We start from the raw sequence: 22,604 nt of genomic DNA on the forward strand, positions 1-22,604 counted from the left end.
CCTGGAATGGGTTGTGTCCAAGGGTGTGTTTTTTTAAATGGCAGTCAACTGGTGTATTGACATAATCGGTGGAGGTCCAAGCATGTAAGCAACTGAAAGAGACCCACTTACGAATGGCGCAAACTCGTCACCCATGTCTTTGCTGGAGCATTACGAGGTACAAATACTAATGATTGGCTCCATCAGTGACACCGTGTCATTGGAGGACAATAACGGCTTTGTTCTGATGAAGAGTGAAAACCTTGTCTCCAAAGGGGAAAGCTTTGTGATTAGCCTAATAATCCGTCTGACGAACAGAAGAGGCTGATAGTGATAATTAGCCTCTTGATAAGAGTAGAGAGCATTAACAAAGCGTTTAGATATTTGGTTAATTAATTTCCCCCGACGTTACGAAAATGCCCCGCGTCCTCCTCGCAAGGTATATTGAGTCGCCTTGTGCATCAGCTTACGTCTCGATTTAAGCCGTGCCCTTTTTTTATGCATAAAGTTTCAAAGGTGGGTTGAGCTATCTTTCCTCCCTTTTCTCTCCTTTATTACTCTGTTGCCACTGGCTGTTCAGCTGCTGACCGGATGAAATCTTCACCGCCGAGGCTCACCTTTTTCTACGTCCTCCGCCTTCAGGTGATGTGGGAGATTTTCTTTCTCTCTCTTCTCACTCCTACTCCTTTGCTTCCTTCTTCTCTGGAAAGTTTTCTTGGGGGCAGTTTTGTCCTGACACTGCAGAGCATTCAATTCAGTAACAGCCAGGTTTCTATCCAGTAAAAAAAAAGAAATAGCATTTGTCATAGGACAGAGTCCATTAACAGAGGAGTGCTCATTTTACACAGGCAATTGGATTTGTTTGAACTTGAAACAGGAGCTTTATTGAATATTTCTATTGCGCTTTAATGTGTCTGTTCATCATCTACTGGACATCCAAGAAATACTCAACAGTAACAAAGAGACACAGTGCTTGTAAAGGTCTTAGTATGCTTCAGACAAACTTGATAGACATCTAAAGGCAGACATTTGCATGTACCTGGAGGCTTAAAAACCACATAAGGGGGCAGGTCAGGTCTGAGTCTTCCCTAACTGGAATATCTTCCTTGAGAACATCCAATTTGAACAACAGAAACAGAGCTAAACATTGCAAGACTTTACCTCTGGTTCAATCAAACAACTCACCTGTCATCACATAGACATGAGCACTTTAGAGCATCCTTCCTGGTGTGCAAAAGTCGGAGGTTTGATCCAGAATTTGCCTCTCTCAGCAGTGTTCCCTACCTTGCCTCGCTCGCCTGTCCTCGCCACAAACGTTTTACAGACGTGACAAGTGATGAGTTATTGCCTCGTGTCAACACACAAAGCCACGAGAGCTATCCTGTGATAGTCATTAGGCTGGGATGCCTGTTATTGTCAACAGAGCTCTGCGAGGAGAAATGATACATGAAGGAAATTGAGATGATTGAAACGTCTGGCAGATTATTTCTGTCACAAATTCTGTGTGTGTGTCAAGTATCCACTTCAGCCTGCCACTCATGTCTTGTCTGTATGTTCACTCAGCGCCAGACTTTAATTTTCCCTCAGACCTGATGTTGAAAAGTGTTGCCTGCCGTTCTCCATCTAGCTTGCACACGTCGTGTAATTGACTTTATGAAATATGACTTGCAATAACAGGAGTAGGCTTTTCACATATGATTAAGTTGTTGCCCATAGTCAGAGTGGGTTTCCTCCTGGAAGTGGTTCCTTTGAAGTGGGTAAAAACTTTCCTGCTGCAAAATGAAGTGTACATAGAAATACATTAGAATACTTAAAATGTATGCTTATTTTACCATAAACAAAATACTTTCACCTCAGCTCTTAATCTGACAAAACTCTAGTTTGGTAGCTGATGGATTGAGTGGGACACACTCTTAAGAAGTCTTTTGTGGTCAGGGACGTCCGATTTTTGGTTTTGGCTGTCAGATGTAGGAACCGTAGCTGCCACTCCTCTTCCCGAGCTGACAGCCGGCACTCCAATAAGAAAGCACTGATGAGTTGCTTGTGACGCTCTGCTCTTCCAGGCATCGCCCCATCCGTCACTGCAAATCAGCGTCCAAGTACAAACTGACAGGGAGAATGGAAGCGAATTCTCTGCAGGAGAGAACGATATCTGACCACCGGTGATCCACTTTCAGCCCTCACAGTGGCCGGAGGCAGACATGATTTGATGATCTTAATTCGAAGTTCAAGCTCAGACCATTGCGCCTAATCAGTGAATGGCAAATGGTCAATACATTACATGAATAAAAGCTAATGAGATGGCACAATGGAGGAACCCAAAGGCCCTGACCCTCATCACACCAAGAGGCTACTTGTGATCAGAGGTTGTGTTATAGAATTTCAGAGATGAAAAATCAGAGCCATTATCTAGAGGGGAAAAAAGACATGTTGCAAGCTACCTATTTGCATTGCCTAATGCAACCATCCATCAGGGTCATAGTCGCATTTAAAGCTTAATTTGGCTCTGTGAAAACTGGATGTGTTTACATGCATACTTATTACATTATGTACCCTTATTAAGCAGCTGATTCAAATTGAATGCCACTGACTATTTTAAATGCTAAAAAGTAAACTACGCTCATTTTCAAAATTCATACATGTTATACCTGTGGTCTAAGACAGTCCAAAATTTTAGTAATCATGAACAACTTTCTTCCAAATCCAAAAACTCAAATTTGTGATGTCATTATGTGTTAAGTCTGGAGCTACTCCATAGAAAATGAATTGGGAAAGATGTTTTAGATGACACTGAGAGCACCCAGGGAAATGTTTTGAGAATATGGGTACATTCTCTATTTCAGAACTGAGAACCCTGCAGTAAAATAAAGCTCATTTGCGTATAGAAAGGACAACATTCTGAGGGTCCACAAAATCAGGCTCCTGTTCATTGTCTATGGAGCAGCTGCAGACTGTATACTTGATGACATCACAAGTTTGAGAGTTAGCAGCCTGTTGTCACCCCCAGGGCGTCCAATACTGACAAATTGTCATGCCCCTCGGTGTGAGATATTATATCACCCATATGTGGCAGTACTTGGTGCTGGGGGCAACTGACGTTGTATAAAACATGAGATAGTCCATGTAGGGTGGGAAGGGTAGAGATAGGTCAAACTAAATTGGACTTTCATCCAGAAGACCACAGCTCGTGTCCCGTGTGAAATCAAGTCAATGTTGCTTAAACATAACGTTACGCAATTTACGTACATTCGTCACACACTGATGAAACAAACATACATATTTTATACCAAAACATATTTTTTCTACTCATAACCAAGTACTTTTGTTGTCTATACCTAACCATGACTTTCACAACATTCATTAGGTGTTACAATGCCTTTAGCTGTGCGTCACATAGATTCGCTAAAGCGTCGATATTGGATGACCTGGGAATAAGAACGGGTTGGACTTACTTCTCTTGTTTTTGGCTTTGAGACAGAGAGAGTAGCTCATGTTCACAAATATTGATTGAACTTTCCGAGGCCAAGGAAATAACGTAATTTAGGTAGTGTTCCCCTTTAGATTGAACTATCCTGTTAACTCTAAGTAACATACCCATCTCTAATGTTTGACTTCAAGTCCGGAGGACACTTTATTTCTTAAATTGCTGCAGCTCTGGTTAAATCATGTTTTCTCTCCTTCATGGTTACACAGAAAATTGGAGAATGGAGGGAAAAACTGCATCTGAACATGTGTCGCATTTATTTTATTGATGAAATCTTACCTTGGCAGGTCAGCGAAGAGTAAATTCTAAAACGACAAAATAGATGGCCTGGCATTTCAGTGGCTTTCACCCCATTTACCATTGCTGCCTTTGCTTGCTTGTGTTCAATTAAGTGGAGGTTACAAATATACCTGGTTATCAGCCTCGTTTCACTTGTCTCACAGCCAGCCGTCAGCGCCAGAGACACATTATTGCTCTTTCTGGCTCATATTAACTGAAACACCTGCCCAGACCTTTGTTTGGCATTAACAGGCCGAGACCAAATGATCAAATATGACCTTCCATTGACTGTACAGGAATTGCACATCCCAATAGGGATATGGACAAAAGCCATGTCTGCGAGAGGCGCTGCCAGGTGCGTAAGCTAATGCTTGGTCTCTCAAAGTGTGAACATTATTCCTAATTCTTTTCAGTCTGCCTCCAAGGTCACCATCTGCTGTCCTCTCTTTCTCTAACAACGAAAACTGAATGAATGGGAGCCACGAAAGGTGGACCAATTTGTTTCCAAGACCACTGTAACAGCTCTCGGAGAAGGCTGGGGTTCTGTTTAGCAAAAATAAACATGGATTTTTATCTATGAGGTTATTAAGTCCAAGGCCCACACACTCGTCCCCCCTCCACTCGACAGCCCTGTGGTCGTGATTATTGTTCTGCCTCGCTATGACACTCAATTACCTCGTGATCTTCCTGGAATAGAAGCCGCTCAGTCTGTAAATTTCTGTTTCTAGAGCATTGAGTGAGCGCGCTGCAAACCAATTGGTTGAGTAAACAGCTCTAGTGTCTCAAATACAGACTGCAATGATTTATTGTCGTCTTCTCTACATTGCTTGCAGATGAAAGGAGTGAAATAGCCGATATAACACTGTGTCGTACTACATGTCAGGGTGCATAAGCGAGTTTTACCAGTACAACCTATTTAGCAATCGATGAAGCTTGATGCAGTTATTGCATCAAAAATACAGTTTTTCCCACCTCACATCATTTTTACCATTCCAAGAGTTAGTATTGTCTTTATTCCTCCCATAACATGTTTTAGGAATGCCTTTTCAGCAGCAAATTTAAATGAAACTGGCCATTGCTATGCTAGCTAATTGCATTTGCCATAGTCCAAGCTAGCTTTGTTCTCTCAATGGTCAGCTGCACCGAAAATAGTAAATTGCACAAATTTGGATGTCAGGTTTGTCTAAGTTAAAATATGGAAAACTCTGCATGGATTTTGTTTGATTCGTAGCTCAGATTCCAGTGAAACAAATCAGCAAGAGTGCTGAAAATACGAACAGGTTGAGTTAGCATTTTAGCACTTCTGGTTCCCTTACCTCAAAGTTTATAGTGTTTTTTGAACGGGGTTTTGGTTGGATGCCTGAAATAAGGTCTGTGGTTAGCACCAGATTAAGAGACTTTTATGCTTTTTTCTACGACATAAAATACAACAGTAAATACTTGTGAATTTTGAGGCCTTTAAGTGTCTCAAAAAACTAACAGGCTAGCTAGCTAACAAGTAGCTAAATGAGACTACAGAGCATCATCACGCTAAACCATGCAGTACAGCCTCGTTGTGGTGGCGATGTTGAAATCGTAGTCCATTTATAGCCTTATGTTAACTTTTTACTTTTAGCAATTGAATTTATGCTTCAAAAAGTGGCATTCATTTATGGAGCTTATCTTGCTGAACAAACATTTTGTTTGACACAGAGCTTATTTTCTGCAGTAATACAAAATCCAATGGAAAAATCCCATTGGCATTTTGTCAAGGGAACCAGGAGGACGCTAACTTCCAAGCTAGCCTACAATTAAATGTCATCCTTGCACCACTGGTTGCAAATGTTGTCCAAATGTTCAATGTATTAAATTGGGATTGACAAATTATATGAATGTCAAAATTACTAAAATGCATGAAGATGGATAGATATACAGATACAGATATTATTTAAGTGAAGCTTGAGGGTATGCAAGAGTAGGTGGTCTCTTTCAGGTGCACATGCTTGGGCTTCGGTAACTCTAAGTGATCCACAGAGGCAATTTGAAGCGGTGCCCATGACTCACTGTTGGAATCTTTTTCACTCACAGCATCACAGTACTGTAAAAGGCTTTCCCTTTCTGACAGCTTCCCACCAGCCAGCTAAAGACATTTACAAAACTGATACACAGGGGGAAAAAGTGGATATTTATAAATGGCCATCTTTTTTACACACTGGATCAAAACTATTTCTCTTCTCTAGATGGCCATGGACACGGTCTACATTAGGATGACGGGTCGATTGCTTCATATGAACAAAACATTTTATAGGTTTTCACTGGAGTATTTAAGATGTATGTATGGGTGCTTCACATGAGGCAGAGTAACTTCACATTCCAGTTCTCCAATTCGACCAAAATGATTCCTCGACAAGCCCCAGTATTTGTGTGTAGCAGAAAATTCAAGAGAATTGCCTGGTAGAGCTTGAAATCTGGTTCTTTGTGTACTTTACAGCAAAATCCCAAACTTAAATTGCAGCCTAATGTCTCCTTGGGGCACCCATACTGAATTTGTATGTGCATAAAACTGCTAGATAGAGATGAGGATTGTGTCGCTACCTTAAGTAGTAGACCAGGTTGACCTCCTCTCTGTCTTTGTATCTATTTGCTTTTATTGTAATTGTTCCAGAATCATTTCCATGTTTATTTTGTGTCTTATTACAACCTAGGCGATGTGATAACACAATTGTTGCATTGCCCTGGCAGCCATTTTTACATCTCTCTCAGAACTGTCTCTGCTCATGCGAGTCGGAGGTTTTGCGGTCGTCGGGCTTTGAAAATTTGTTCTTGTTGCATTTTTGTGAAATCTCGCACTGGGCTGGGCCTAATCAACTGTTTTTATTGTTGTTGTGTCAAGAGGACTATTTCTGTATACAGTATGTGAAAATGTTTTTATTTTTCTCTTGACTATTATAATGGGTTTTAACCTGTGGAAAAAAAACAAAAACAAAGGAAAAAGCTCAAAAAGAGATGAGACCAAATAAAATGTAACACTCCTGACTTGTGTGTGACCTTATTCATATCACAGAGGGAAAAGGTGGAATAACAGAATTTGGTGTCTCAACAAGAAAGCTCAGTTATTCTCTTAGTAATCTCAGTCAACCATAAAACTTTAAAAGAAGTTGTTTATTTATTTTTTATGAGTTTATAAGGCTGAGTGATTGTATTGGTGTAATTATATGTGGTAATTGTCATTTTTACTCACCTTTTGGACTCACTGTCAGTTATGGAAGCCCAGTTGAGGACATGCATGTAATTATCTCCCTTGTGTTGTTTTCTTGTCATGTCAGGTAATTATTTTATGATCTCAACATAACAATAATTATTCTTTGATCACAAGGAAAGGTCTGATGTTAAACTGACAAAATTATTACTTTGTGATTTTGAGAGATTTTGGTTTGCATCATAGTCTGTTTTGCTTTGACACAATCACGAAAAAATGAGAAAACAATTCATGTGAAAGGTCCATTTAGTAGCTGTTCTGGAGCGCTCAGCCATTTCACATGATCTTCATCAGCAGATAGATTTGCCCAGTAGTCATGGAAATGTAGACATCACATTGGAGGTCGCCCAGTAACAATTTAACAACAAAATGAATCAGAAAACGTGTTCTTAATCACATTAGTGTATGTCTTTTGTCGTTAATTCAAGAAGCACCCAGATTTTTCATGTTCATATCAAGAGGTTTCTTTTTCTTGATAAGGACTTTCCAAAATCTGGATCCAAATGATGACAATTTATCCTTTGTTGGAACATAAACGCCTGTGCCAAATTGCTTTGCAGTACATCTAATAGTTGTTGAGATGTTTAACTCTAAGCCTAAAAATGTCAACCTGCTGGTGGCGCTCAAGAAAATGTCATGGGATCAGTCAAAATGATTCATCCTCTATGGACAATGAATGTCTATTTGAACTTTCGTGGCAATTGAGTAGTTGCCAAAATACTTACCATTGTAATGAAGTGGTGGACCAACCAGCCTAACCCAAGCCCCCAGGAACAGCACTGGGCTTTGAAGCCAATTTTACATAGTAGCTATAACTTCCAGGTGTGTCACATGATGTCAAAAAACCAAAACAAAAGAAAGTAATATATGACTTTTAGTGTATTGGATCTTCTCTAGATTCATGCAGAACATTATTTCTCTAAGCCAATGNTTAAGTGCAGAAAACATGCAAAAAAGTAAGAAATCAGGAAGGGGGCAAACACTTTTTCACACCACTGTATATGACTTTTAGTGTATTGGATCTTCTCTAGATTCATGCAGAACATTATTTCTCTAAGCCAATGTGAGAGGGAAGGAGGAGCAGAATCCCTCCATTTAAGTGAGATAGCTCGTCGAGCCAATAATGAAGCAAAAGCCAGAATGTTGAGTTTAGCTTTAGGCAAATCCAAGTCTGGAGCAATTCCAAAAATTGCAGTCAGGGGATTTGGCTCAATTTGGTGGTGAAGGGTTTCTGATATTGTTTGAAAAACTGATGTCCAAAAGTTTCCTAAAGAGGGACATGTCCAGTACATGTGATGGAGTGAGGCAGGTGCACTTTTACATTTGTCACATGTAGGGTCAGCATCAGAGTACATTCGAGCTAATTTGGTTTTTGATATGTGGATGCGATGCACTACTTTAAATTGCAAAAGTGCGCGTCGGGAGCACATAGAAGAAGAGTGTATCTGATCAAGTACTGAGTCACATATGTTGTCTGTAAAAGTATAATTTAGGTCTTGTTCCCAAGCCGTTCTTATAGCTGCCATTGAGGAGCAGTGTAGTTTGGAAATAAGGTTGTTTAAAGTGTAAAGTCAATTGGTAAATACTGATTATACAAGTGAAATTCTTGACCTCAAAATCCTTCAATTGTGCCGAAACATTTACACTAAAAACTGCCGGATCCCCCACTTGAATTGTCTCCTGGGCATGAAGTTGCTAGCAAGGAGACACCCTGAAGGTGGCAACCCTAGTTACAACTTTTGTGAAGTGACTCGTTTCACTGTAAAGGATTTTTTTGTTTCGATAACATTTGGAGAGTCTATAGAATAGGTGCACATTTAAATGATTTTATCCCCATTCAAGTTATGATGACAGAAGTCTTGAGTGCTCTTGCTCTATGGGCTCACGATGGCAGATGCAAGTAGTTTTATCCCCAGGAAGTTTCTGGCTTCATGCACCACTGAGCAACTTTTATAGGAATGCCCCGCCTCTTACGTTGTATCCATGTTCTCTTCATACATCCTTGACCTAAGCCCTTGATACTCACAAAAATGTTGACAAAGATGTACCTACCTGTGCCCTGTCTGGCTTTTTGTAGTCACTTCTAGGGGGTAGATGTGACAACTTGCATCCAGTGCGCACCTCCCTTTAACATAATATCTAGAACAGCGTTAATCCTGCCACAGAAGCAGAAGGAAATATTCTGATATGACCATCATACAACATCTTTTCACATAATTTACGACCCATAACATGGAATGAAGACTGGCATGGTTCAGTGGAAATAATGCCTCTGTGTGTATGTGGATGTATCTGATATTTCTGTAGCTGTGGGTAAAGATGATTCGTCGGTGCTGAGACCTTCTGTTTCACAGCTACATGGTAGGTGATGAGGGTTGAGGTGATCAGGGTGTGGATGAGCAGGGGGATAGTTTTTGAGGCTCCAGCCCATATTTTCTCAAAGGCCCTGGGTCTATGCTATTCCTTACAGAAATCTAATCTAATTGGGTAAATGAGCCTCTGTAGGCCTAATATTGATTTGCAATTAGATCAACCCAGATTATGATGGCATGGATATGGATGTAGTAGATTTGTCAGCTAAACATTTCTGTGAACTCTACTCCAGAGTATCAAAAACAGGTTTCAAGATTAGTAATGCTGTTTACAACAAATTCCTACCCCACCTATGTTATACAATTTATAAAAGACATCAGACAAGTGTTGAGTCTTTTTAGGAGGCCAGAGTTGAAATGAGTCAACCGTAACATTTCTTGTGTTGTGGTTTCAGAATGATGAAGACAGTTGGAGAACAATTTGATACAAAGGACGTAGGCTCTACAGTATGAGTTTTTTCCTTGGCAACTATGATGTTTTTTTCCCAAACAGGCACGATATTATCTCAAATGGCTTCAAAAATGGTGCATATAGCTGTTGTAGTTGGTAAAAATAATCTCCCCACAGAAGCATGCCCACAGACCCCCCTATGTCTGGGCTGAGCCCCGGAACAGCACTGGCATGTTTTTTTTCTTTCTAAACCACACAAATTTTGGGCCACTTGGGCAGACCCATAAAAGCACTCGCACACTTTTATCCACTGTTATAGTGCCAGTGGTGGAATGTAACTAAGTACATTTACTGGTACTGTACTGAAGTACTAACTCAAAGTACTTGTACTTTACTTGAAAATTTCCATATGTAAATTTATACTTCTACTCCACTACATCTCAGCGGTAAATTACAGCTTTAACTACTTTTTTAGATTATAGTTTTTCATCTCCTTTCTTCTTAGTGAAAATCACATCCTTTAGTGTTCCTTTATGTGTTGTGAAATTCTTCTGCTTCTTAAACTAAATAAACTCTTTAAAAAACCTTCTTGGATCAGCTGGAAAAAGCATCGTCACAAAGCTGAAAACAGGGCTGTTTTTCTGACACTGTGAAAAGTTGACTTTGACTTGAGATATATTGTTCTTATAGGACAGCTTTGAATACAAACATATGATGATCTTGTAGGATATGCTGCATTGCTGTCAATTAATCTACCCAACAGTATATAGAGGAGGTCAAATGAGCACAACCTTAAATATCTACGGCAGGAGAATGCAACGTACACATTAATGCAGCAGTAATATTAATTTTTCATACTTAAAGTAGCCTCTATTTTGCTGACGAGGCTTGCCATACATTTACAGAAGTAAGGTTAGGAAATACAAAGCTTTTACTTGTTGTGAAGTATTTTCACAGTGTGGTGTTAGTACTCTTTGATCTGAATTAGTACATCTTCCACAACTAGTTTGTGTGTTGTCAGACCAGAGGCTTGATGCACACAACTCTGTTGATTCATGACTAAAACTATGTGACCTGGGCACACATGCACAAGCCTCATTTCCACTCCCACAGTTGTGTCCCTAATGAGAATAATCATTAGTCGCAGACCCACTCAAAAGAGGCTACTTTAAAAATCATCTCCACCTCAACCAGCTACAACAATAAACCCCCAGTTTTTACAATATTGCATGAGTAATTATAATCTAATGATAGACTACAACATACATTAGTCATAGGGGCCATTTTTCTGCTTTTATTTAAGTAAAGGATCGTAATACTTCCTCCACCCTTGTTGTACATACTCCTGAGTCTACCTCATCTCTGCAGGCAGTGCCTCAGAGCTAAATATTTCAATAATGGAAAGCGAGAGCACAGATCAAACATGCAGGGGGCGCTCGAGCTCCCACCAAATGACCCGAGCACCGCCTGTAAATGTTTTCTCATTTTTAAATTAATTAAACTATTATTATTGTTTTTAATGAAATGTTTGTATGAAAATGAATCCACCAAAAGTAAATAATATTAAAATATAAATAACTGTAATAATTTGCGTCCCCAGCTGACCTCTCTTTTGATTGGTTACTCAGAGCTCGTGCGCCAGAGAGAAGTTTGGCTGTGCGCGCTGAAAGTGGAAGAATTAGCAAAGAGGTCAAGAAGCCAAATGTATATTTTTTTGCACTTCGTGGCAAGTAATGTAATGTAACGAGTTGTTGTTCCGTTAAAACGAGCGAAGATTGGAAGTTGACACCGATGCAGAAAAAGTCACAGCATTAGGAAGTAAGTGACCATAATTAGTCCACTGAACTTTACCTGGCCGAGCGCCATTTTGAAAACTCAAAAGAAAACAGACCGGGGTTACACGCCATGCCTGATGCACTTGTGTTGGTAAGACCTTTTCAGGATGTGTCTCGGATTTATTCAAGCTCTTGTGTGTCTCTTTGACATTGCCTGCCACAGCAGGTGCATGTAAACGGAGTTTTATTTTCGTGGTTTTCGTCGGCTGAAGACACACCTGAGAAAACAGGACCTCCAGCTCCATAATCTCAGAAGTGGACATGGAGGCTGTGACAGTGTTCTCCAGTGACCGGTGAGTACATATGTATTTGAACTGACTGTGAACTGGCAGTAAGGACCTTAGTGGTATTGTTGCATGTTCTGTACATATGTGTGTGTTGACGACTGGTATTGATTGTAAGACATGTGGGGTGTCTTGCAGTTGTAGTTCAGCCCAGTGTGCAATACTGTCAGAGGTGCCATTCTGTTGGTAGTGATGATTGTCTGGATATGTGCTTGATGATGGTTATGATGTTGTGAGCCCAAGGCAAGCCTCCCCCAATACATGGGATGCTTATATTGCAGTCATATTAAATTATTTATTATAAGAAAGTGCATCTGTAGAGTATACTATACAAATATGCTATAGATGAAAGCTACTATGTGTCTATTAGGGATGGGAATTACCAAAGGCCCCATGACATATTTATCAAGATACAATATTATCACGATTTTTAAGGTTTTACGATAATGCTGTGTATTGCCTTTAATACCCTTTTTTTAATTGCAAATTATGGCCCCAAAGGAAAACTTTGTCAGCATTGGTTTTATCTGATAAGATGTGGTTTTAAGTCTGTTCATCTCACTTCAATCATTTTCATTGCAGCAAACTGTATCTACAGGATAAGACAATTGATTTTATTATTCTTGTAGTAGTATACTTCACTATACTTTACTGATTTTTTTTACCCTCTACTGTCTACATAGATTACACATAATAAGCAACATACACGATGGACACTTTACTCAGACTTCACCTGGGCTCTTTGACAAATATAATGCTATAAAGACATTCAGATTTGTTGTATACACTTGTTAGCACTATTGTTCAACATTCAAGACTTTATTTGCCATTCGCTGAAGTACGAGTTCACAAGGCCATTGGAATTCCTGTGTGGATTCTTGTGTGCATTGTTGGTTGCTGGTTGAATGTGTGGCTAATGAACTGCAGGTTGGTAACTTAGCTATGAAAGCTAACATCAGTGATGGTTGATTGTAGGCTTGGGTGGTATCTAATTTTTCATACCTTCACACCTTCCTGGAATTGCCTTGCGACCGCCAGATTTGCTACATTACCCAAACTCTCTCTTTTTTTTTTTTATCTTTGTCTGTTTATTAAATATTCATAAATAGACAAATCATTAATATATTGAATCTTTCACAGAACTGCGCCAGGCTTAAGTGCCTTGTTAACTTACGAGAAAACACTTTTCATTCAAACCCGACAGACACAAAATAATTTTCACCAAATCCATTTTGGTTAGTCTTGTTAGTCCTTTAGTTAGTTAGTCCATTGTTCCAGCAATCACCAACTCTGGTGTGGTCAGAATAAACCCACAATTCACCAAATTAGATTAGATTAAAATAAGCTGTTTTCTCTATGGCCTCTCTGTTCTCTTTGCTGTTGCGGGCACGAGACAGGTCGGCTGTTTACAGTTGATCCTGTTATGCTTATCTCCACCACTAGCAGACAGCTCAGTTGCCTCTTGCACCACACTGACCTCTGGAGGCGAGTGATGTGTGCTGCACGAAAAACATCCTTAGCATGGTCTCTCCAGTATGAGGTTAATACAAAGATGAGCGTCTGTATTTTTGACGGTATTGAAAATCATACCGCAGAAATTTCTAAATACCCTGGTATAGTGTGATATCGTGATGCCGCCCAAGCCTAGTTGATTTATTAACACTCGGAAATTGGCCCACGTTTTTTCACCAAAAATGGGCAGCCATATGCAGAACTGCAGTACACCATTATAGTACAAACTGTGATAATAATAATAGTGACAATTTGTTTAGTTTAATTATGACTCTGTTTACATTTGTTAATGATTATTCTGAAAGGGGCATGTAGTTGCCTGTCGTAGCATAGGATTTTTTTTTAAATCATATTTTTTATTAGTATTTGAGGGAAGGCATGAATATTTGGGTGGTGGACATATAATTACTGCCTTGGCCTAATATATTGTTTTGTGTTCTATAATGCTGTTGGAAATATTTTGTTTGGCTTCTGACTGTATATAAAAGTGCTATGTATTGTACTTAAGTTATGCATATTCTTGGACAGATTTGCAGTTGACAAATCCTCGGGGTCACTCTGTGTCTGGGAGCCCTGTGGTAGTTACCTTGACTATATGAGCATCTACAGAAAACAACACAACAGGCACATTTCTTTGTATCTGCTCTGCCAGAATCCTTTTTTTGTAAATGAAACCTATACACTCAAATAACTTTAACCTTTCTCTCGGTGTGTGTATATATAGTGGTGTTATACCTTCTGTGTTTTGCAAAGGTTGTTGCGAGCAAAAACGTGACTGTGTATGTTATTATTAGAGGGCCACATTTATTAAGATGAATGGGGTTTCTGGAGCCATCAATATGCCTTATTATTTTGTAAGTTGACTCTCAAATTTAGCCTTTTACAAAACTCAAATGTCCATCAATCTCATCATTGTCAATAAACAGTATGTCACAGATATTCTATAACCCTGCTCACAATTGCCCTGATAATCTTCTGCAGTGTTCCTACTACACATTTATTGATTGTCTTATTGTTGTGGGTTGTCCAGACCCTGAGGTAGAAAACAGTGCCAAACCTTCATGCTCCCCCTTCATCATGGTTCACAGCTTAAATGGTGTTATTTTTGGTAGAAAGTATACACATTGCTTTTTCTCTGATTGAGCCAGATTAAAGTATCCAAAACAATTAGCATCTTTGAAACTTCCCAAAGTAATGACTCTTTTCCATGGCGTTAAGACTAGAATCAAATTAAATCACATGAGAAAACATCAGTGTTTGCTTCCTTTTTTTTAATTGTATTTTGCTACTCTGCCGGCCAAAATAGTTTTACGTCAAAGGCAGCTAAGCAGAGAACAATTGAGGGAGACAGAGAGAACTTCATTCTCACTCTTCATTAACGTTGATAAGACGTTCTCTTTTGGGAAATAGGAGACCCTGACTAGTGGGAGCCGGATTTGATTACTGAACTGAGAGAAAAATTAGAACACCTGATGTTCAGCTCCTTACACAATGCTGAACATGATCTTTTGAGCTGTGAAGAGAAAAAAGATTTGAAGTTAACAAGTTTATTTTGAATAAGGAGAGGCTTAACTCAGATCAGGAGACAGTGTTAAAGATGTCTGAGGATAAAATTACAAATGGGAATTAAATAAAAATATCTGAAACAAAAGGTCAGCAATATAATAAACTTAAATGTTTTATCCACTGGTTTGAAATAGCTATAAAAGAACTGGGTGGAATAAAAAAGGTGTATTGGGGGTCATCTGGATTTCATCTGAAGTAAAAAAATAATTAAAAAGCATCAATTGATTTTTCTTGTTGGCCACTTGGGGCAGCAAAATAAACAAGAAACAGTACGCTGACATACGCTTATTGCACATTTTATTAGGTACACCTTGCTAGCACCAGGTTGGACCCCCTTTTGCCTTCAGAACTGTCTTAATTTTTGGTGGCATAGGGGCGTCGGTGGCTTAGTGGTAGAGCAGGCGCCCCATGTACAAGGCTGTTGCCGCAGCGGCCTGGGTTCGAGTCCAGCCTGTGGCCCTTTGCTGCATGTCATCCCCTCTCTCTCTCCCGCTTTCACACTTAACTGCCCTGTCCATTAAAGGAAAAAAATGCCTCAAAAAATATCTTTGGATTGAGATCTGGTGACTGTGGAGGCCGTTGGAGTGGAGTGAACATTGTCATGTTCAAGAAACCAGTTTGAGATGATTTTAGCTTTGTGACGCGGTGTGTTATCCTGCTGGAAGTAGCCACAGAAGATGGGTTAGCATTGGTCATAAAGGGATGGGCACAGACAGCAGCAATACTCAGGTGTGGCGTTTAAAGCTCAGTTGGTACTAAGGGGCCCAAAGAGTGCCACCCCCCACACCATTACACCACCACCACCTACCTGAACCGTTGATACAAGGCAGGATGGATCCATGCTTTCATGTTATTTATGCCAAATTCTGATCCTACCATCTGAATGTCACAGCAGAAATTGAGACTCATCAGACCAGGCAATGTTTTTCCAATCTTTTGTTGTCCAATTTCGGTGAGCCTGTGCGAATTGTAACCTCAGTTTCCTTTTGTTAGCTGACAGGAGTGGCAGCTGGTGTGGTCTTCTGCTGCTGTAGCCCATCGACTTCAAGGTTGGGCGTGTTGTTGATTCAGAAATGGTCTTCTGCATACCTTGGTTGTAACGAGTGGTTATTTGAGCTACTGTTGCCTTTCTATCATCTTGAACCAGTCTGGCCATTCTCCTCTGACCTCTGGCATTAACAAAGCATTTTTGCCCAGAGAACCGCCGCTTACTGGATCCTCTGTAAACATCCTCTATGGTTTACATCCTCTGTAAACCATAGAGATGGTTGTGTGTGAAAATCCCAGTAGATCAGGAGTTTCTGAAATACTCAGCCCGTATGGCACCAGCAACCATGCCATGTTTAAAGTCACTTAAATCATATCTCTTTCCCATCCCATTCTGATGCTCAGTTTGAACCTCAACAGGTCGTCTTGACCATGTCTACATGCCTAAATGCATTGAATTGCTGCCACCTGGTTGGCTTATTAGCTATTTGCGTTAACAAGCAGTTGAACAGGTGTACCTAATAAAGTGGCCAAGTGTATTACCACTTTATAAAGTAAACTATTGTTAATTTACGCACTCAAAATTAGCAAAAGTTGTGTTTCTAGTCGCATGAAAAATGTAAATCCAATATTCACCTTCCTTTCTGTCCAGTCGCCAGAGGAAAATGTAATTGTACATTTCTTCAAACCACCAACCTGAAACATTTGTATCTTTCATATGTATCATATCAGCATTAATAAAGTGATGTAGTATGTGATAGGGATGGGTCACGATTTTCGAATTTCGAATAGTCGTTTTATTTTTGAAAAATCGATTTATTAATGCGACTATTACTATTCGCCGTCTTATTTCCCCCCTTTATTTGACTTGCAATTCAGCTCCTAACCGCACGAGGGCAGGCTAGGATTGCTACAGCGGTGTGAGATGGGCTACCAGCTAGTTTGATGCTCTTCTACAAACAGGAGAAACATGCAGAGACTACTACTCCGTGAGGAATGTCCGCAGTCATTCAGGCTTTCATAGTCGAGCGCACTTCCGCGTTGTAGTTTCCTGTAAAAATGTCCGTGAAAAACCCCCGCGATGTGAAAAATACATGCCGAGCAGTCACCGGTGTGCGCGCGCAGGGCTTGCGGACGTCCGCTTTGAGTCCGCGCGGACCTCCGCGGAGTCCGTTCCGCCCGAGTATGTTCGGGCCTTTAAAGATGAATGGATCTCTGTGGGGGGGGGGGATTATTCGAAAAATTGTCGAATAGTTGCCACGATTTTCGAATAGTGTTTTTGCTTGTGTTGCCCATCCCTAGTATGTGAGCTGACTTTTTTATCACAAGTTAGAGGGGATGGTGCATGGTGAGAAGTTTGCCAAGCTGCAGACCACTGTTCGAGACCAACAAAAGTGGTTGTTTTTAGCAGCACATCGCTGTGTTTCAGCAGGTTTTTAGACGCCAAACATGGTTGTTTCCTACTGGCCTGGGATAGTGCCACAAAAAGTGTTGTTTTTTTCAAGACAATGCTATGTCTCTAGCAGGAATAGTGCCACTAAAAGTGGTAGTTTTTTTACCGTAACATTGCAGCTTTTTAGCCATTCAAACTTTGTATTTTAGGCCAGAACATGACCTTTTAACCATTACCAAGTATTTTTTGTGCCTAAATTTGTCCACACATCAACCACGGTGTTAAAACTTAAAGTTTTAATGCATGCACTACATAATAATGTACAAATGTAACTTATCCATGGTTTTAAGAAATGCACAATGCCAACATTTATTCTGGTGACTGGGTTGCTTGGTCTCTGGTTTTGGACTCATGAATAAAATATCTGTCTCTTTAGCTGCTTAATGCTCCACTATGTTCACCAGCTAGTTACTAACTTTATCTGTCAATAAAACACTAAGTGCTCAGTGCAAAGGCACTGCAAGTAGTGTACAGTCAGCGTAGGCTACATAGTCATTTGAGGCTTTACTGATTTTCCAATGTGTGTATATTCATTAAGGAGTATATAAAACTTCACTTTGAGTTTTATTTACCTCTTATTGAATATAATACATGAAATATTCTATTCTGTTTATTTGATTTAAAGAGAATAGAATACATCCAAAATGGGGAATTGATTTAAATAAACCAAATAAAAAGAAAAATAACAACAACAAAGCACTAAGTGCTCAGTGTGACGGCACTGCAGAGCCACACCACTGCGCTTTATAGGCTTTCATTCACAGTGTCCATGGCAACAAGAGCCTTGGAGACTTGCGCCAGGGTAGAGGAGGGTCAGACGTTGCAGAGAGTTTCTCCATCACGTCCTCGCTGACGCTGCTGATTCTCAATTCTCTGTGTTATCCAGTTGACTGACAGACTTGATGAGAAGGGAGCGAGTCGAAGTAAAGTACGTCGCCGTGTCTCAGCGCGCCCAGCGAGGTCAAAAACATCACAGAGGCACCTCATTACATTCCATCTTGTCTTTACTCGAGATAGCAAGCCACACACTGCGAGAGACAGAACATCTGGGGCCAGATGTATAAACAATACATTTGGACAGACAACATCTCAGACACATGAAATTGTGTTTATAAAAGAAGAATGAATGATGAAAATGCACGCACCTCAAATGTTGTGGTAGAAGGAGAAAGTGCCATGAAAAGAAAAGAGTCAAGTACAGGAACCTCAAATTTGTACTTAGGTACAGTACTTGAGTAAATGTAGTTAGTTACATTCTACCACTGATGAACTGTATGTTCACACTGTTCAATGCTGCGATATCCAATGATTCAAACGAAAAGGCAAAAAAAAAGAATTCATCCTCCTCCTGCAGCTCTCCTCTCTCTGTTCTTAGCCCCTTCAACCAGGTGACCATGGGCATGACCATGCATTAACTTCATTCATTAACCAAGTGTTTCCATACATTGATTTGTTAAATCTTATTTCATTGTAAAGCTCTCTCTCTGTTTATGAGACAAAAACTAACTAGCTAGCCGCCTCACGGTCCCTCTGTGATGCTGTGGACTGCTTCCCCCAGAGGAGAACAGGCAGCAGCTCCAGAAACGGACCTTTGGTTCGTAGCTGTAGCGACTCAAATTCAGCCAGTGCAATCCCCTCAGAGCTTAGTGTCACTGCATATTGATGACCAGCAGCAGCCCCAGTTTAATTTGTGTAATGGCAGCAACAGAAAGTTTGCTTGATCTGGTGGAGAGTTGGGGCTGTCTGATCCCCTACAGCTGGTGTTTGCAGTGGCTGGATTCTGACCTGGGGTCCATCTCTTGCTCTTCTCTTGGTGAGCTGATCTGTAGCAGAGGGGAGTGAGACAGAGGACACACTGGTTTGAGGCTCTAGCTAACCTTAGCTACATAAAGGTGAAGTTAAAGAATGCTCCACCAATTTTTACATGTGTTTGATTTTGTTTATTGTCAGATTCTCTTTGAGATTTGGAGAAGTCTGTCTTCCTTTTGGGGGTTGCTTTGCAGTGTAGGCAGTTGTTGCCAATGGTGAAATAATGTTCTCTGCAGGATTCTCTGTTATTAAATCAGGCTTTCACTGAAGTGACATGCATGTGCATTTGTAAAGCAGCCAGTAGAAAACCCCTCTCTCTGAAATGAGCTGTGATTGGGCAAAGACTGTCTTCACAAACTAGATTCTCTAAAACCTGAAAACACAGCCAAGAGGAGGTGCAGAAGTCGAGTGTTCTCGCAGTCCTCTTGAGTTACAATATGTTTAGAGTTTATTATGGGATTTTTGCCCATTGAAGCTAAAATAAACAGCCTGCCCCAGCTTTGAGGGGACAGTGGAGGAGCTGTAACTAGTGAGTGTTTGACATTTTTGCTAAATGCATCACTTGAACATTTTCGTAATTATTACTTTTTAAATGAGCAATTTCCTGTCACACTAGGTTGAGTGCTTTATTTTTAAAGACGTTCAAGGTGTGTGTAGGTGTTGTCAGAAAACGTATTGTTTGGGTTAATTCCTTGGAGGAAGCATTGTTAGAGGTTTACATCTTATTAAAGCAGCTACAATAAATCATTTTTTCAGGAAACTAAATCAATGAAAATGCTGGTAGTGATGAATCTACACCTGAATGTGCAGTTCCCCTTGGCTCTATGGAGCCATCTGACCTGCAGCTTTACCATTGTGGTTCACCTGTGTTGTTTTAAGCTGCAGCACAGGCTTTGGCAGTATCTAATTTTTCATACCTTTCTACTGTCCTGGAATTTCACTGTGTTGTATGGTGCATTAGAGTGCCGCGTTTTCAGAGAAAAAACTCTTAAAAAGTCACGGCACACTCCTTGCTCAGCTGCAAAGTTCGAGACTAGCCAGTGAACATAGTGGAGCATTTATTAGTGAAAGAGACAGACATTTCCCTCAGGCGTTAGTAGAGACCAAAAACAGAGCTAAAAGAGAGTGAATATTGGACCTATGGCTCTGACACACAAGGCCGACGGTTGGCTGTTGGCCAGTGTCAGGTTGTCGGTGAGCATCTGTGGCCCTGGTTTTTGCGTGTGTCCTGTACCGTTAGCACTAGTTAGCCTTTGTAGGCAGGTTTTTGCAGCATGTTGAATTGGTGGAGAGCCCTGTCTGAGTGAAATCACTCTGATTGGCTGTTCAGCTTAGGCAAATCAATGCACGAGAACAGAGACAGAAATAAGGAAAGCAAGCAAACGCCCAAGGTTACATCCACAGGAATACATTTTCATTTAAAAATGTTTAACTATTGCTGTGTTTACGCCAAGCGACCATGCTACTCTGGCATTTTAGAATCTCTAAAATGGAGACCTTTAAAAACACTGCACTGTTTTAGTTTGAAAACAGTGACACAGATACCTGCATTTGCTTCATGATTGGGTCTTATCAGTCATGATGTGCCAAGCCAAAACATTATAGCTAGGCCTACATACCTTTTGTGATATCGTTAACTGTTACTCCTGTCCCATTGCCATGGCTTCCTCCAGTAATGGATAATGGTCTCTGTATTTCTCTATATATGTCACGGTATTTGCATTGCAACAACTTCCAATCTGTTCTCTGACGCCTTGACCAGCTATTACACTCATGTAACTTTCAGTAACAGTTCCACTTTGTTGTTGGTCAAAGCAAAAAAATCTCTTGTCTAAGTTTTCGCCATCTCTCAAGTGTTTTCTGCGACTTCAGCCCTATTGACATGCCATCAGCATTACCAGGGGACCTCTGGTAATTGTGGGGGGGTCATTTGTGATCGTAATCCTGTGCAACTTTGCCATATCTGTAATTTGTCAAGTAAAAATTCCACTGCAAATTACCTATCATATTTCGCCAAAGACAGAGGTTATATAATAATATCAATCCACTGCAAATCAGCATCTCTGTAGCCATGTTTCCATCAGCCTGTTTAGACCGCATCTAGAAGTATCGCATCGGAAAATTATGATGGAAACGCCAAAATTCGAATTAAAATCCCCTGATTCGCACAAACTAAAATACACTCGGGGGATGGAAACAGTTATGTTCGAATTAAGTCTGACGTAGCGCACCTCTCTCCATGGTGATATCCACACCCCGGGTCGGGAAGGCGGTAATGCATTTACAAGCTGGTTGCCAACCGCCAGAAAACGTAGAGGAAGAAGAATGCGAGACTTGTTTTGTTTCCAGTTCTGCGGAAAACTCGCGCAAGTTCGTAGTTTTCACCAAAGTCCGTACATTTAATGGAAACACACAGAATTCGTATTTCTTTTAATGCGCATTTCCCAATGATTCGAATCACTTCTGAATGGAAACATAGCTACTGATTTGGGGGCATGTTTAGGTTTTTTGTTTTCTCTGCACCTTGTTTCTACCTCTCTCCCAGTCCAAAGTTATGGAGGCTGCATGGCAATTACAAATACAAGTTCTGACAGCATTTTGGGTACAGGAAGCTCATCTTGCTACACAGCATGGAGACTCGTTTGCAGAAAAAGCAATTTCAAATCCATCAGAAGAGCGAAAATCTCAAAAGATTATGAGATGGATAACATGTGACAATGTGTGGCAGAATTGGTTCTGTTTGTTTAAATCCACATTTAAAAGAAAAAGGATGTTTAAACAGTACATCACTGCTAGTAGTGCTGTTAAGTGTTATTAACCATGCGCATCATATCTGGGGGGGATAATGTCAGTAAATTTGAGTAAAATACAGACTTAACTCTTGCTTTGTGAATGCACTGCACAACACACAGACGTGCCATTTATACCTTTGTTACAGCAAGCCTGCAACAAGCCTGCAACATTCCTGCCGATATTATGGGCTGAGAAGATTATTTAATTTATGGATTAGCTGTTAGGATTGTCTCAGAGAAAGCATCGTCCGAGCTTGTTGAAGTAGGATGCTTTTACAGTTTTGTTTGAAAGTGTTACTTGACAATATATTTGTGCATGTTTTACATGTTATCTCAGTCAGAAGTATTTCTCTTATTTTGTCTAGTGAATGTGTACATTTTGAAAAGCAGTCTGCAGTGGGCCACCATTATAAAAGTAGGCATAATAATATGTTAATTTCACTACAGGAGAGACTTGATGTTCTCTGCAATTAAGTGGGGAAAAATGTGCATATATCTGCATCGGCAATCAGCCAAAATTAGTTTGAAAATATCGGCAGATCTGATATTGGCAAAAATCCAATATCATGCATCCCCAGCCCTCATTGCTGTGGAATAAGCCCTCAGTGCAAGACATCCCTAAA

General features: G+C 40.3%; 2 protein-coding genes across 2 annotated transcripts in view; both read right to left on the bottom strand.

The window, feature by feature from the left end:
• The window catches only part of LOC126403715 (serine/threonine-protein phosphatase PP1-beta catalytic subunit), a 659,813-nt gene that overhangs the window by 118,689 nt on the left and 518,520 nt on the right, over window positions 1–22,604 (bottom strand). The gene's annotated exons all lie outside the window — the stretch shown is intronic.
• The window catches only part of c17h11orf68 (chromosome 17 C11orf68 homolog), a 616,176-nt gene that overhangs the window by 75,046 nt on the left and 518,526 nt on the right, over window positions 1–22,604 (bottom strand). The window lies entirely within an intron of this gene.

The sequence above is a fragment of the Epinephelus moara genome, chromosome 17, assembly GCF_006386435.1.
Source record: "Epinephelus moara isolate mb chromosome 17, YSFRI_EMoa_1.0, whole genome shotgun sequence".
Classification (NCBI taxonomy): Eukaryota; Metazoa; Chordata; class Actinopteri; order Perciformes; family Serranidae; genus Epinephelus; species Epinephelus moara.